This window comes from Amborella trichopoda, chromosome 13 (assembly GCF_054954075.1).
Source record: "Amborella trichopoda isolate Santa Cruz 75 chromosome 13, AtrichopodaSantaCruz75HAP2 v2.0, whole genome shotgun sequence".
NCBI lineage: Eukaryota > Viridiplantae > Streptophyta > Magnoliopsida > Amborellales > Amborellaceae > Amborella > Amborella trichopoda.
The window spans coordinates 4,530,005-4,545,333 of record NC_142348.1 but is presented as its reverse complement, the minus strand read 5'-3'; the positions used below and the strand labels follow the sequence as shown (position 1 = coordinate 4,545,333).

Below are 15,329 nucleotides of genomic sequence, written 5' to 3'. Positions count from 1 at the left end.
TTGTGAATGTGAACATGGGACCCGGTGAGAATGGAACTCTTGGCATCACATCGTGGCACCCACTGTCTCGATCACCTCTGTATAGAGCCTGCTCTACTTGCTTTCTGATGCACAGTACACTCCACCCATTGATTGAAAATTCCAAGTGTTATAATTGGCATGCTGTCTTTGCTATCTAACAGCTCTGTCGAGAGTGTAACAACTTCGTATCGAATATTTTGCCAGCATATGGAGGTAGGTGCTTCCTTTTTCTGTCTTTCAATAGTGTTTTGGTCCCATTTTTGGTGGTCTTCTGAGTTTTGGCATGATTGTTTATTCTGTTCTTGTTTTGGTCATGGAATGCTTATGGTTTAGTTTAATGCTCTTGGGCTGTCGGGGTTACTAGTTTTTCTCTTCATGCAAAGAAGATTACAGAGAGAGGTTCAGAGGCTAGCACCCATTTTTTGGCCATTTTGGCTTCAAGCTTACTTGCAGAGCCTATGGAAGGTATTCCTGCATCTCTTTTTAATATGACTGCATAAATGCTTGAGGTGTTAATTTGAAGGGAACTTTCTCTCTGTTCCTCTCTCCTAGTATGCAACAAAAAGGTTCTATGACACCAAAATTTCGTCGGTTCTTGTTTGAGATGCGAGCTCCTGTGCGATTATTTACCTGCTGCGCCAAGTTTGGATGCATTAAACTTGTCTTGCTAATATGGAGAGAGAGAGAGAGATATATATATATATATATATATATATATATATATATATATATATATATATATATATTATGGGCGTGGGAAAGGTGAGTTCACAAAATTTAAAGGTTGGAGAGGGAATGGGCATTAAAGTTTGTTAGTGAGATATAAGAATCGAAAGTCGTTATGGAATGAAATTATATGTTTTGAGGTGTTTAGGAACCCTACTTAGAATGTGGGAGGAACTCTCTTATTTTTGGCTGAGCATATTAAACTTGGCTTGCTTGTGTTGTTAGATGTAAATTCTTAACTTTGTCAATAGCTTGATTTTGCCCTTTTGCATTCCTCATGATTGTCTGAATTTTGTTTGCTGAATTTGATCTCTCTCTCACACACACAATGAGCTCATTAAGACCATGTTAACGAGTGGGAGGAAGTGTTTTTTTTTTTTTTTTTTTTTTAACGCTGGGAGCCATTCGGCAGCATAATGTGGTGGAGAAAAGGGGCCTTACTCATTGATAGTTTGATGGACCAAACAATGAATAAAACCAAACTGTTAAGTGAATGGGTGTGATGAGGAGGTTCATGTTTGGGTGCTTTGGTGTGGAATCCACAATCTCTTTACCATTTGTTTGATGCATTACTACAAAAGAAAAACCTTAACAGAAAAAAACTCTTTAACATATTTGGAAACATCGGCCGATATGAATGGTATCAAATTTTTTTATGGTGGATATATATCCATATATTGACGAGGTATTTGTTGATATTGGATATATCTCGTTTCCTACCTGAAAGACATGAGGAGAAAAAAAATGAATTGTGCCCAGAATGCTAATCTTTATGAAGTTGTTATTAATATTGTTGTTTTTGAATGATATATTTAGAGTTCCAATGGAACAAAGTAGGACGACAACGTAATATCAGCCAAAACGTGAACCATATGGTAATATTACATCTGTTTTTCCGGTCCTTGCACATATTTCTCCTATTTTTTTCATTTTTTAGGCTGGGCTGAACCACCAAGAAGTTGAGGTCATGGGAGTACGACTTGCCTAGGGATTTTCCCTATGGAGCAAACGCACAGTTTGCACTTTTGTTCTTTTCAAAATTGAAATCAAAGTCTAGTATAAATTAAAATTAGTTGCGAATCTCACTTAAATCGTTATTATTGAGAGCGTTAGAGTGCACGTGGTATGCTCCCACGAGCAAAATAGCTACTTTGGAGGATTTTTTTAATTTGAAATCTTGGGATGCATGTAAATGTCACTAGATGATTATATTCAAAGAAAAATAAAGGATTTTAAATTCTTGTGCAATCTTGGGATGTTATTTTTTTAGGAGTTAAATTTTTTCCCTTTGAGGTTGGTTGTTGCATCTGGATATTACATTTCCCAAATTTGGAATCTAAAAAATATCCAGGTGAGTTTTGCTCGAGGGAGCAGATGGACAGTGGAGTCCGACAAAGGGTATAAAATCATTTAGCTATTGTTTATCTATTCCCATTCTTCTTTACTCTTTGTTCTGATTTACCGGTGCTCATTAAATCGCCTCATATCTCGAATCAGTTTCAAAATTGAACTTGTTGGCCATCTGAGGTTTCCTACCCTTCCCAATGAAAATTTGCCGCATCCTAACCTCAACTTTGACTTCATGCAAATATGTAATCTCATTCTCTTTCAGGGACACATTTCTCTCTCTCTCTCTCTCTCTCTCTCTCTCTCTCTCTATCTATCTATCTATCTATCTTTAAGTCCTAAACTGTTTCTCTCTATGAAACAATAGACATCCCTCTCCCTCTCTCAATCTCTCCACAAGTCCTAAACCCTCTCCTTTCTGAAACAGTAGTGCCTCTCACAGAAACATTACACCTACTCTCTCTCTGGACTCAATGGACGTCTCTCTAAGGCCATACTCTTGCTACCCGTTTGAACTCAAAAGACCATCTCAATACCTACCAACCACTCTCCTTAACACTCTTTTTCTTTATGAACCTCAACCCCATCATTGATCCCCTTTTTTTATCACTTGCCATTTATTCATACTAAGATAATTTTATTAGCTCTCAGCCCATTTCCACAATTCTCTTTCTCCTTACCCCATCAAGACTCTTCACATCCTTCTCTTAACATATTCTAGCAGCATTATTCTGGTAACCACGCTCAAGATTTAGAAGATGCTGTTGAGCGTAATCAAATAACTCAATATTTTGGCAACGGTAATACTAAAGATTCTCAATATTTTAACGACTGTGTTTAAGATTTTAATGATGGCCACCGATGTATTTTTTGAAGCAAGAGTTTCGCTTCCGGTTAGGCCCTTGGGGGCCACATGACACCCCCCCCCCCAAGAGAAGTTTGTTCAAAGTTGAATTCAGAAGAAAACAAGAGAGAGAACAATGAAATCAAATTTTATAATGCAGGATTTGTGAATTGTGCTTTTAAATCTTCTCAAGCATTGGGTGGTCATATGGGAGCTCACAAATTGCCATCCAATGTTGAATCTTCCTCATCTAAGAGCTTTCTTGCATTTCTATAAATGATGAAGAAGCGGCTTGATATTTTTTGTTTATTTGATGTTCATAATATTTCTTGTTACTTATTTTATATTTTTGATGGTTTAGGATGAGTCTTCTTAGTTTTGTGGTGAAAGAGATGGTGAAGAATTATTAAGAGATCTTCTTGCTTGGGAGCATGTAGTACAAGTTAAAATTATTTTATGGAAGTTGAGATTAATGTGAATCTTAATTTTGTAGTTTCTTTTGAATTTTTTTTAGGGAAAGTATATAATGAGAACATTTACCTTTGGTACAAGGTGGTCACAATGAATCTTGACTATTGGGTGTGAAATTGGGTGGTTACATTTATTTCATTGATCAAGCTCAAAGTTCAATAGAATTTTTTTCGAATTTTATGATACATCCAAGCTATTAGATTTCACATCAGATGGTTGTAAGTAATTATGACCTTCATATTCTAAAAGTAAATGACTTCATTGTATACAATCCTTTTTTTTTTAAAAATATGTTTTTTTAATTATTTATTTAGGTGACTAAGTCTATATTTACAATCTGAAATTTGCTTTACTTTGATGTATGGAGTGTATCAATGTGCTTACTGTTGGTTGGTGATTTACTAATTCTCTTGCCTTTATTATTCTACGACACATGCCCACAAGGAAAAAGGTGGGCATGACCGCATGAGTAGTCACCACCCCACCAATAAATGACAGTTATCAAGAATGGGCCCCACCTCAGAGGTCATGGTGGGTCCCATTGCTGATTAAAAGAACAACGAGGCTATCCTTTGTCAAGAAACTAAAGAAATCACAATTTTTTTTTGAAATAGACCATTGCTATTTTTGCTGCAATTTAAGCATATATTTTTATTTGAAATGTAAAAGAAAATTAATTATTAATCCCACTTAAATTTAGTTTTTGCTTTGTTTTGATTTAAACGAAGACCATAAAAGCTTATTTTTCTTCAATCCCTTTCCAATAAATTTTTTTTAAACTTTTTTGCCGAAAACTATAAAATCTAAATTGGCCATGAGAGTTAATTGGTTATTATAGTGTACACATTGAACTAGTCACTGACGTTTTCTGTTTTTTGTTTTTTTAAATAGGAAGTGTTGATAGCCCTCTCAACTTATTATTGTATTCCTTTTAACTTTTTAAGTGTTCTTTGTTATTTAATTTTTGTTTTGGTCTACCTCATATCATCTTTATGTTCTTGGAAGTAGCACCATTTTTATTTTATTTTAAAAGTTTCTTGAAATGTAGGGACCTGTCTGTACTGTATTGTCAGACCACCCTATTCTTTATATATTTTTTTAAAGCGTACTGATGTTCAAGACATCATACCAAAGACTCCCTGACCTCAGAAAACAATAAAAGCCTATCAATCTTAAACCCAGTTTATGTTTTGGTGGTCTGCTGGACCAGAAATGTTTTCGTAATTAATTTTTTTTTCTATTTTCTTGATCCCATGAGCGCTCTCTTGCTATTTCAAAATGGTAAGCTCTTAGACTTTATTACATTTAGCCAAATTTTAAAGGTTTTTGTGGTACACTAGGTCTTTGTGGTCAGGCGGACCCCCTAGGACATAAAGACTCGAAATGTCTTGAAAAGGTTACGGAGGGCAGGTAATATCGGACCGGCCTATTTTTTGTGACCATCTATTTTAAAAAAATTATGAGGGACGGGCGGGCATAATATTTTTCACATCGGATCAGTCCTTGCACTTCAACAAAACTAAAAAAATAAATAAAAAATAAGTCAGATTTTGGGACAAAATAGAAAAAAAGGAAAGAACGTGGGTGTTATTAAAAAACCCACCGGACCAATCTTGTAAATAATGGATAATTTTTCCGTTGGACGAGTCCATAGTTACCATGTTTAAATGCGGTACTGACATAGTTTTCCTTGTCCTTGTCTTTATTATCCTTTGACACATGACTGAAAAGGAAGACGTTGGCATCAGTGTAATCAACACTCCATCAGATGGATGGCTGCGAATGTAAGAATGGGCCACACTCAGCGGTCCCGGTCCCATTCCTAATACAAAACCAGAGAAAATTACATTAACAACTATTTTACTTCTTATTATTTAAAATTGTCTTGTAATTTACTGGTATTACATCTATATTCATTTTTTTGGTAGTTTTGAAATTGCCAACATTTATGATCTTTAATATCCAAAATCAATAAAAAAATATCGGATCTATGTGATTCAAAATGATGGATTTCTGAATTTAACAAACATATATGACCCGGTAGGAAAATGCAATTTTTAGATTTTTAAAATTTAAAAATTTAATTATAATGTAAATTTTTGTTTTTTGAAACTCGAAAATATTCAGAGATGCTAAGATGCAACTTTTGAAATTTGAAAACCCAAAAATTCATTTTTCAAATAAATTTTGGATTTTGAAAATTTGAAATTGTTGGGAGGCTAAGATGAAATTTTTGGATTTTTAAAATCCCCAAATTTTAATTTTCAAATAAATTTTGGATTTTCAAAACCCATAATTGTAGGACACTTTTTTTTGGGAAACAAAATTTTGGCGATATTATTATTATTATTTACAATTTTTGGATTTCTAAAATTTGAAAATCTTAGGGAACTCTAAAATACAAATTTTCAAATGTTGAACATTCGAAAGTTTTATCATGGATTTTGAAAATCTGAAAAAGGCCAATTTAGTCATTGAGAAATTTGCAGGTTTGCAAATTTGTAATAATGGATGGAAAACGGATAGATGTATAACAAGAAATCAATGGTAAAATAAAAATAATATTAAAAAACTTATATATACATAATTTTTAAGGTTCTCCTTTGTCAAAAAAACTAAATTAATTGCAATCTTTCTAAAAAATACAATTTCTATTTTTGCTGCAATTGAAGTTTATATTTTTCTCTATCAATTTAGGGAATAAGCATTAAATATAAAATAAAATTAAAAAATTAATAATACTTCTCAAAATTAATTAATAATCTCCCTTAAAATATTATTATTTATATTTTAATACTCATATGAGTGTTATCAACCAAGGAGAAGATGACTATATGTAGAGAATTCGGAGCAGCTAACAATAACAATAACTGTAACTTAGGAGAAAGATAATGAAGCTTCTTGATAATCTTGTGGAATCTCTTCTTTACCCTTGATTAAATTGTATTCCTTTAAAACAGGTGTTTTGGAAAGAACTATTACCACCTGTCAAAATATAGCTATATACCCTTTTCTCTCTCTCTCTCTCTCTAGAATACCAAAGGTCAAAAGACTAGGGGTGGCAATGACCCGGATCCAACTCGGGGCCCGTCAGGTATACCCAATATTGGTCTGGATATGGGTCCAAAGTTTGACCCGGCGGGTCGATCTCGAGTCTAAAACTTGGACCTGGGCACTATTCGGGTCTGGATTTGGGTCCGCTTGGACCTGACTTGTACCCAACCAGTAAACTGTTGGACCTAATGATACATGATTGTGACCTTGTTGCCAATAATATGGGTATGTAATGGTAGAAAAATGGCAAAAAAAGAAGAAGAGATGAAGCTCATAATGAAGGTGACAATAGACTAGACTCGAGACCCGACGGGTCAGATCCGCATCCAAAACCTATCTAGGTTTGAGATCGAGTCCAGCCGAACCCGACCCGTTGCCACCCCTACGAAAGACTAGCCCTATTTTTTTACCATTACATACGAACGACTAGCCTTACTGTGTAAATTGGATGCTGAAATAGGGCTGCACCTCTTCTTCATTGCACTTTCACTTTTCGAATCAGGTACTGAATTTTTTATGAACTTGGTCTTGCCTTGGTGATGCCCGTTAATGTTCTTGGGATCATCTCTAATTTGTAGACTCCCCTGCCCAAGGTTGGCTTGATCTTATGGCATATGGCGAGAGGTCTAATTCTCTGGGAGGTTTGAAGGAAAGGAACCGTAGGGTTTTCGATAGTGTCAGCCTACCTTTTGCAAAGGTGTTGGAAAGTATTCTTCGTGAGCTGTGGCTCTTCTGCTCTGTGTCGAAGGATCGATCCGATATATTGGAAGTTGATTTCAAGAGGAACCTTTCAATCATCTTCCATTTAAATATCTTCAAAAGTAGGCCGAAGGGTAGATGGGTGCTCCCCTTGGAGGGAACTTTTAAACTCAATTTTGACGGAAGCTCTTTTGGAAATCCCTGTTCGGCTAGCATTGGAGGTGCTCTAAGAGACTGGAATGGTATGGTGGTGTTTTTTTATACTGGACCCTTGGGGACAGAACGAACAACTATGCGGAGATGCAGAGCCTTCTTCATGGCTTAAATATCTTTACTGAAAGGCAACTTGGCCAGTTCTGTATTGCGAAGAGGGATTCACTGAACGTTATTAACTGGTGTAATGGAACTCATAGGCCCTCCTGGAAGCTTAGGTCCACCTTGCTGCAAATCTGGGATTTGTCTAGGACTCTTGATACTTTGTTTGTACATGGTTTTCGTGAGGCTAGACTCTTGATACTTTGTTTGTACATGTTTTTCGTGAGGCTAATGTGTTTACCGATCATCTTGTAAAGTGTGGTTTGATACTTCCGTCTTTTTTAACTTCAGATACTTTAATCTCTTTCTAGCTTATGATTAATACCAGTACTAAGTTTCTCTTAAAAAAAAAAAAAAAAATGCCAAACCATCCAGCTTGTGTCTATCTCTAAAGAACCCAATCGATTTCTCTATATTTCCAATATCCATTAATCTCATTTGCTTTCAAGATTCTGTTATAAAAAGTGTTCGATAGTCACGTCATCAACAAAAGTTTTTTGTTTTAATTATAAAAGCTTCTCCATTCAATGAAAATTTGCCGCATCATCCTCAACTTCTTAGCTTTTACATGTGGGAACAGCGTTTCTACATAATAGAGAGAGAGAGGGGGAAAAGGAAGAGTTTAAAGAGAGTAGAGACGGGAAAAAGGAAGAGTTTAACATTAAAAAAAAGGAAAAATTTATATAGAACCGAGGCTCTAAACAATCGAATTTGAGCCTACCTCAAAATTTTAACTAGAAGAGGTTGTTTTGATGTTCAAATATTTTCAAATTGATTATCTTAATATCAAGATGTATGGACATGCGAAAAAAATGGATTTCAAGTTTTGGAAATAGTGAATTTCATAATGCATTTTTGGACCGTCAATTTTTAAGATTTTCAAATTTTCATAGATCTATCGATTTACACTATTTTTAAAGCTTTAAACTTTATAAATAAATATGAAAATATATTTTAAGGCTATCACAAAATATTTGTAATATTGAAACCACATTTCTCGACAATATTTGAAGGTGAGCTCTAACTTGATTGTTTAGAACGTAGGTTCTATAAAAACCTCACCTTTAAAAAAACAAAAAAGAGAGGAGAGAAGGAAAAAGGATGAGTTTAACACTAAAAAACAAGGTGCAGTTTGTATAGAGCCGAGGCTCTAAACAATCAAATTAGAGCCCACCTTTAAATAGTGTTGAGAAATATGGTTTCAATAGTAGAAAGTTTTGTGATAACCTTAAAATACATTTTTATTATAAAATTTGAAGCTTCACAAATTTATGGAAATGAGATTAATTCAATAGTAGAAAGTTTTGTGGTTGAGGAAATCTTTAAAAACTTGAAAATCATGAAAATTGACGGTCCAAAATTGTGTTACAAGATGCACTATTTTCGAAGTTTGACATCTATTTTTTTCTCATGTCCATGCATCTTGATGTTGAGATGATCAATTTGATGATATTTAAGCATCAAAACAACCTCTTCTAATGAAAGTTTTGAAGTAGGCTCTAATTTGATTGTTTTGAGCCTAAGTTTTATATAGACTTTTCCCTTTTAAAATAAAAGAGAGGAGAGAGGGGAAAAGAACAGGGAATTCAACGGAGAGAGAAAGGAGATTCACATTAAAAAAAGAGAGGAGAGAAGGGGAGAAGATTGAAAGAGAGAGGGTGATGTGGGGATGCGCATGTGGAGGAAGAGAAGATATGAGGCTTCGATCCCAAACATCGATTGACTGTCATACTCATTTGTATGCTCCCGCCCTAAAGATATTTAATGCAGTCCTTTGATTTGTGTGCCCCAGGGCCCTATAAAATATTAAATGCTTTTCACCACTTCATTTCAACTATAAGAAGAAGGTGGTTTATAGTGAAGGCTGAATGGAGCTTGCGCCTTGCAGAAAATCATTTGGATGACACCGTCAAGGTTGTTGAATAGATGGTAATGATTATCTTTGCAGGCCTTCCGACCATTGAAGTAAGGAGAGTTCTCGTCATGAGCATGCATCGTGATCTTCGAAAGCAAATGAAGGTTGCAAACGCGTACCAGATGTTATGAATCGAACGGCGCAACTGATTATCAACTGGTGTCGTTAGTAACTGAATTTCTTATATAATTGGTAGCGTTGTATCTCATGTTCGATTCATTCCATCAGATAATGGAGTCGCGTGTGCAATCCCCATTTACTTTCGAATGTGGTGACAAATGATGCCCACGACGAGAACTCTCCTTACTTTGATACGACGAGAACTCTCCTTACTTTGATGGCCGGATGACCATCCTTATCATCCCATCCCAACTCTGGCGGTGTCATCCAAATGATTTTCTGCTACGTTTGATTTTTTACTTCCGACCATCAGTTCCTGGATGCTTCATCATACCTCATCTTTCAGGTATATTTACATTCTTGAATATTTTCTCCTATCACTCTATTTACATTATGGAATTATATTTTCATCCCCATTTTTTTCTCACAAAAGCTGGGTGTATTTTTCTTTGTTTCTTTGACAAACAGTGTGCTTTTTATGAAAGAAAGAAGCATGTAATGGGAATATTCAAAAAGAAGAAAGAAAAAAAGCTGGGTGTATTTTTCTTTGTTTCTTTGACAAACAGTGTGCTTTTTATGAAAGAAAGAAGCATGTAATGGGAAAATTCAAAAAGAAGAAAGAAAAAAAGCTGGGTGTATTTTTCTTTGTTTCTTTGACAAACAGTGTGCTTTTTATGAAAGAAAGAAGCATGTAATGGGAATATGCAAAAAGAAAAAAGAAAAAAAGCTGGGTGTATTTTTCTTTGTTTCTTTGACAAACAGTGCGCTTTTTTTGAAAGAAAGAAGCATGTAATGGGAATATTCAAAAAGAAAAAAGAAAAAAAAGACAACAGGTAATGGGTTGATTGTTCTCCTCCTTTTGGTTAGTTATTATTGAAACCTCGAACCGTATTTTCAAAAAAAAAAGTTTGTGATCATATTAAATGCCTCAAATTTGACCCTTCTCGTTGGCTTCTAAATAATCAAACTCACTCTCATCCTCTACCACCCATTAAACAAAAACATCATACGCGAGAGAGAAAAACATCATTTAAGAGGACAAAAAAACAAAAACCAAAATCAGTTGCTGAACAAAGAAGAGGAGATCAGAAAATATTATGGGAATAGGAGAGAGAGCGGAAACACAAAAATTGCAGCATACAACTTCCTGAGAAGACGAAAGAACGGGTTGTATTGTTAAATTTTTTTTCAAGAAATGGTCCCCATTAATTTTCTGTTCATTTAGAAAGGCTTTATCCATGGCTGTCATTTCCCCCCCGATAGTTTTGTTTGAAAAAACGGTCCGATATTAAAACATCTTCCGCTAAACACGTTCCAAGGTTTCAAAACTCAAAAAAATTTCGAAAAAGAAGCCGTATGAGGTTTCAAAATTTAGTCTGGAGGTAAACATTGATAAAAATTTAAAAATTAAGGATTTCCGTCCTTAATAATAATAACATATTTTTTTTGGCCATTTCGTTAAAACGTTATTAAAAACCCGTCCGGACATAAATTTCTCTTTCATTGTTCTCATCCTTTTTGGTTAGATATTACTTCTGAGATGAATTTTGGATGTATTGTGGACTCGCCTTTTATAGAGAGAGATTTATACGTCTGTGCTGTATGAGTAAGAGAAAAGAGAGAGAGGTTTATACGTCAGTGCTGCTGTCTGAGTAAGAGAAAGAGAGAGGTTTATACGTCTGTGCTGTATGAGTGAGAGAGAGAGAGGGGCACGTCGTATAGAAGCATGCCTTTTGTCATTATTGGTGCGCACTGTTATGGGTGCGGTTTGTATAGAGCGCACCTTTAAATAGTACGGAGAAATGCGGTTTCAATACCGGAAATATTTGTGGTAGTTTTAAAATATATTTTTATATGTAATTATAAAATTTAAAACCTAAAAAATGGTGTAGATTGAACATATTTATAAAAACTTGAAAATTAATTGTCCAAAAATGCGTTACAAGATACACTATTTTCAATACTTGAAATCCATTTTTTCCTTATGTCCATACAACTTGACGTTGAGATGATTAATTTGAAGATATTCTTCTTCTAATAAATATTTTGAGGTGGACTCTAATTTGACTGTTTAGAGCCTCGGCTCTATATAACTTTCTTCTTTCAAGAATAGACAGGGATGCACCACCCCGCTCCTTTGAGCGCCTCAACTAGAGGGAACGCGCTCATCTAAGAAAATCAGGAATTATTTGGACTTGATTTTTTTTTTGGTAAAAAATTTTACCCCTTTGTCTCTCTAATTTCCACTTTTCTTCTCCCTCTCAATAAAACCCATCGTCTCCAATTCTCTCTCATCAGTTGCAGCAATACATAGTGACAATACGATCTCTTTCTCCGTCAAAAACCAATGAAAACCTCTTCTCCATTTAGAGAACCAGTAAAATTTCGAACCCTTTGATGGCTTCTTCCCCTCTCCTTTTAACACAAAACCCATCTCCTTTTCTTCCTTCTTCAATCCCAGTGATTCTGCAACCTCTGCTTTCTTGAATGCGAGGTTCGATTGGAAAGAGACTAACAATCCCCATGTGTTCAAGGTCGATCTTATTATGGGATAAACACAGACCGTTTCACCGTTGACCTATTCTTTTGTATAGTGTTGTATTATTTACTGCTCTTTATTCTCCTCCTTGATTTTAAGGGATTTACTTTGTAAACTGTATATATTATCCTTCCATTGAATGGAAATACACACAACAAATTTTTTCTAAATTACGAATTCTACATGGTATTAGAGCAAGGTTTCTAACAAATCGTCTTTAAATTATGAATTCTACATGATATCAGAGCAAGGTTTTTAACAAATCGTCTTTATTTTTCTCTCTCTTTGGCTTCTTCCTTGCAACATCTTCTTTTTTTTTCTTTCATCATTTCTTCAACGGGCTCCATCCCTCACACTGAAACCCCAACAGTTGAAACTCAAAATCTGGACGGTGCTTACTCCTCTCCATATTATCTTCCTCACTCGGATAATCCAGGTATGTCGCTGGTCTCTCATCGTCTCACTGGGGAGAACTACAACACATGGCGCAGAGCCATGTTCATGGCTTTATGGGTGAAGAACAAATACGTCTTCATTGATGGCTGTCTCCCCAAACCACCCTCTCTCGATTCAGATGTCAACGTCTGGCAATGTTGTAACTTCATGGTGCAGTCTTGGCTTCTCAATGGTCTCTCTCAAACATTGGCCGACAGTGTTGCCTATGCAGCTACTGCTTAAGCTGTCTGGACCGATCTTGAAGAACGATTCTTACGTGGTAATCCTCCTTGCATTTTTTTTTCTTAAAAAAATATTTTACCACTCTCCAACAAGAATAACTCTCTGTGGTTGAATATTGTACCAAACTCAAAATATTTTGGGACGAACTACTCGCTTATTCAAAAATTCCTGAATGCACTTGTGGTTCATCCAAAGCATTCATGACTTGCCAATAGCAAGAGCAGGTCTACCAGTTTTTGATGTGCTTGAATGAGCCTTTCTCTGGTATTAGGACCCAAATTCTATCCATGGATCCTTTGCCCAAAATGGTCATTCAAGAAGAACAACAAAAACATTTCCTGCAACAAGCCCCAAACGTGGCTGATGTGGCTGCTATGGCAGTCAGCAAACCCGGCTCTTCTTGGTTCAAGTCACCCTCCACCATGCCCAAATCGGACAGCTGCCCCAAGGGGCGTCTGTTCTGCGATCACTGCAACGTCCATGGCCATTAGAGATCAACTTGTTGGGAGATTCACGGCTACCCACCAAATCATCCCAAAGCCAAGCATCAATCCAATGACAAGTACGGTTCCAGGGCCTACACCGCCACCGACTCCATTGCTGCTGCTGCAGTCCATGCCAATGTTGTTCCTCCTTCCCATGTTCCTGCTGTAAGTGACGTTCTACAAGGCCCTGCCTTGCTCAGCACTGCCCAATATCAGTAGTTATTATGTTTCCTCATTGATGATGGTAATGGTTCATCTGCAAATCTAGTAGGTAACATTTCTTCAAATGTCATTTCCCCTTTCCCTACTACTTCTTGGATCATTGACAGTGGTGATTCAGACTACATGATTCCTTTCTCTCACATTTTGCATGACATTATTCATACACCTAATGCTAAACTTGTTAAATTGCCAAATGGTGATACCATGCCAACTTCACCGCATGGCTCTATACATTTGTTATCTGAAATCCATCTCAATGATGTTCTTTTTGTCCCATCTTTTTCATTTAACCTCATGTATGTTAGCAAACTTACTAAACAACTGAATTATTCTTTCACTTTCATACTTTTTGCATTTTTTAGGACCTTTTCACAAAGAGGTTGATTGGATCGGGTGAACTACAGGACGGGCTTTATCATTTTTCCCTTTCTCCTTCAAATAAACCAGTTGGCTTTCCTGCTGTTCGGGTATCTCATTTTGAGCTATGGCATAAGCGACTTGGTCATCCTTCTTGCAGTAGATTATTCTGTTTATCTTCTGTTATTATAGAACAATTGTCATGTAAGGATTTTCATTGTACTATTTTTCCTCTTGCTAAACGAACTAGAACTCCTTCTGAATTAAGTACTACTAGAGCTTCTTCTCCATTTGACCTTTTACATGTTGACATTTGGGGTGGTTACTCTACACCATCTCACACTGGAGATCATTTCTTTCTCACCACTGTTGATGATCACACATGCTGCACATGGGTTTTTCTCATGAAATATATATCGGATACATACCATGTTTTAACCAATTTTTGTGCACTCATTCAAACCCAATTCAATCGTCAAGTTCGATTTGACAATGGATCTAGTTTCTCTCTCACAAAATGCAACTATACTTTCATGATCATGGCATTTTTTTCATCAGAGGACTTGTGTTGGGATTGCTGAACGTAAGCACCGTCATATCCTAGAGGTTGTTCGTGCTCTCCGTTTTCAATCTCATTTGCCCATTTCATTTTGGGGCGAGTGCATTCTAACTGCTACTTATCTGATTAATCGAATTCCCATGCCTGTCCTCGATGACAAAACTCCCCATGAGATGCTTTTTCATATTACACACCTTCATATGATCACCTGCGTACATTTGGTTGTTTATGTTTTGCATATAACCATGAGCCTAACCGAGACAAATTTGCTCCTTGGGGTCGCCGCTGTATTTTCGGGCTCACCGCTGTATTTTCATTGGGTATCCTTATAATCAATATGGTTATCGTGTGCTTGATCTTGAAAGCCACTCCATATTCAGCAGTCGTGATGTCACCTTTCATGAAATCACTTTTTCATTTCAAATTATTATCCCTACCGCCACTCACCCTACTCAACCTGAAGTTATTATTCCTCTCCCTATACCTAATACTTCCACCACTACATCATCACCCGCCACCATGCCACCACCACTTGCCATCACGTCACCACCACCCTCCACCACGTCCCCACTACCATCCACCATGTCACCCCTATCATCCACCAATCCATCACCATCCATTCCGTCCCCCACCTCTCTGCCTTCTTCACCTACTCTTATTCGTTGCTCTGATCGTCCTTGTTCCAGGCCGGCTCATCTCAATGACTATGTTTGTTCTGCTCTGACTCAAAGCTCTAATGTAGTTCATCCAGCAATCTCCAATTAGTCTTCTTCAGGTACACCCTACTCTGTCTCCAATTTTATTTCCTATGACCGTTTTTCTCCTAATCATTTTATCTTTTCTCTCAACCATCTCTTCTCATGCTGAGTCTACCACTTACACTGAGGCGGTTAAACATTCCCATTGGTGGGACGCTATGGCAGCAGAAATAGATGCATTGGAACTTAACCACACTTGGTCCATTCAACCCCTACCAA

General features: G+C 36.4%; 2 long non-coding RNA genes across 6 annotated transcripts; both read left to right on the top strand.

The window, feature by feature from the left end:
* Positions 1-109: 109 nt before the first annotated feature.
* Positions 110-3,464, top strand: LOC148778951 (uncharacterized). Of its 2 annotated transcripts, none has more exons than XR_016048070.1 (3): positions 110-234; positions 386-486; positions 3,300-3,464. It is a non-coding gene; the product is annotated as an uncharacterized LOC148778951 (long non-coding RNA). The 2 variants fall into 2 exon arrangements; XR_016048071.1 differs by having other exon boundaries at positions 115-234; positions 408-486.
* A 5,865-nt stretch (positions 3,465-9,329) lies between these two features.
* LOC148778950 (uncharacterized) lies at positions 9,330-14,095 on the top strand. 4 transcript variants are annotated; one of them, XR_016048069.1, is made up of 3 exons: positions 9,330-9,858; positions 12,488-12,766; positions 13,001-14,095. It is a non-coding gene; the product is annotated as an uncharacterized LOC148778950 (long non-coding RNA). The 4 variants fall into 4 exon arrangements; XR_016048068.1 differs by having other exon boundaries at positions 12,422-12,766; XR_016048066.1 differs by lacking the exon at positions 9,330-9,858 and having other exon boundaries at positions 11,445-12,766; positions 13,111-14,095.
* Positions 14,096-15,329: the final 1,234 nt, after the last annotated feature.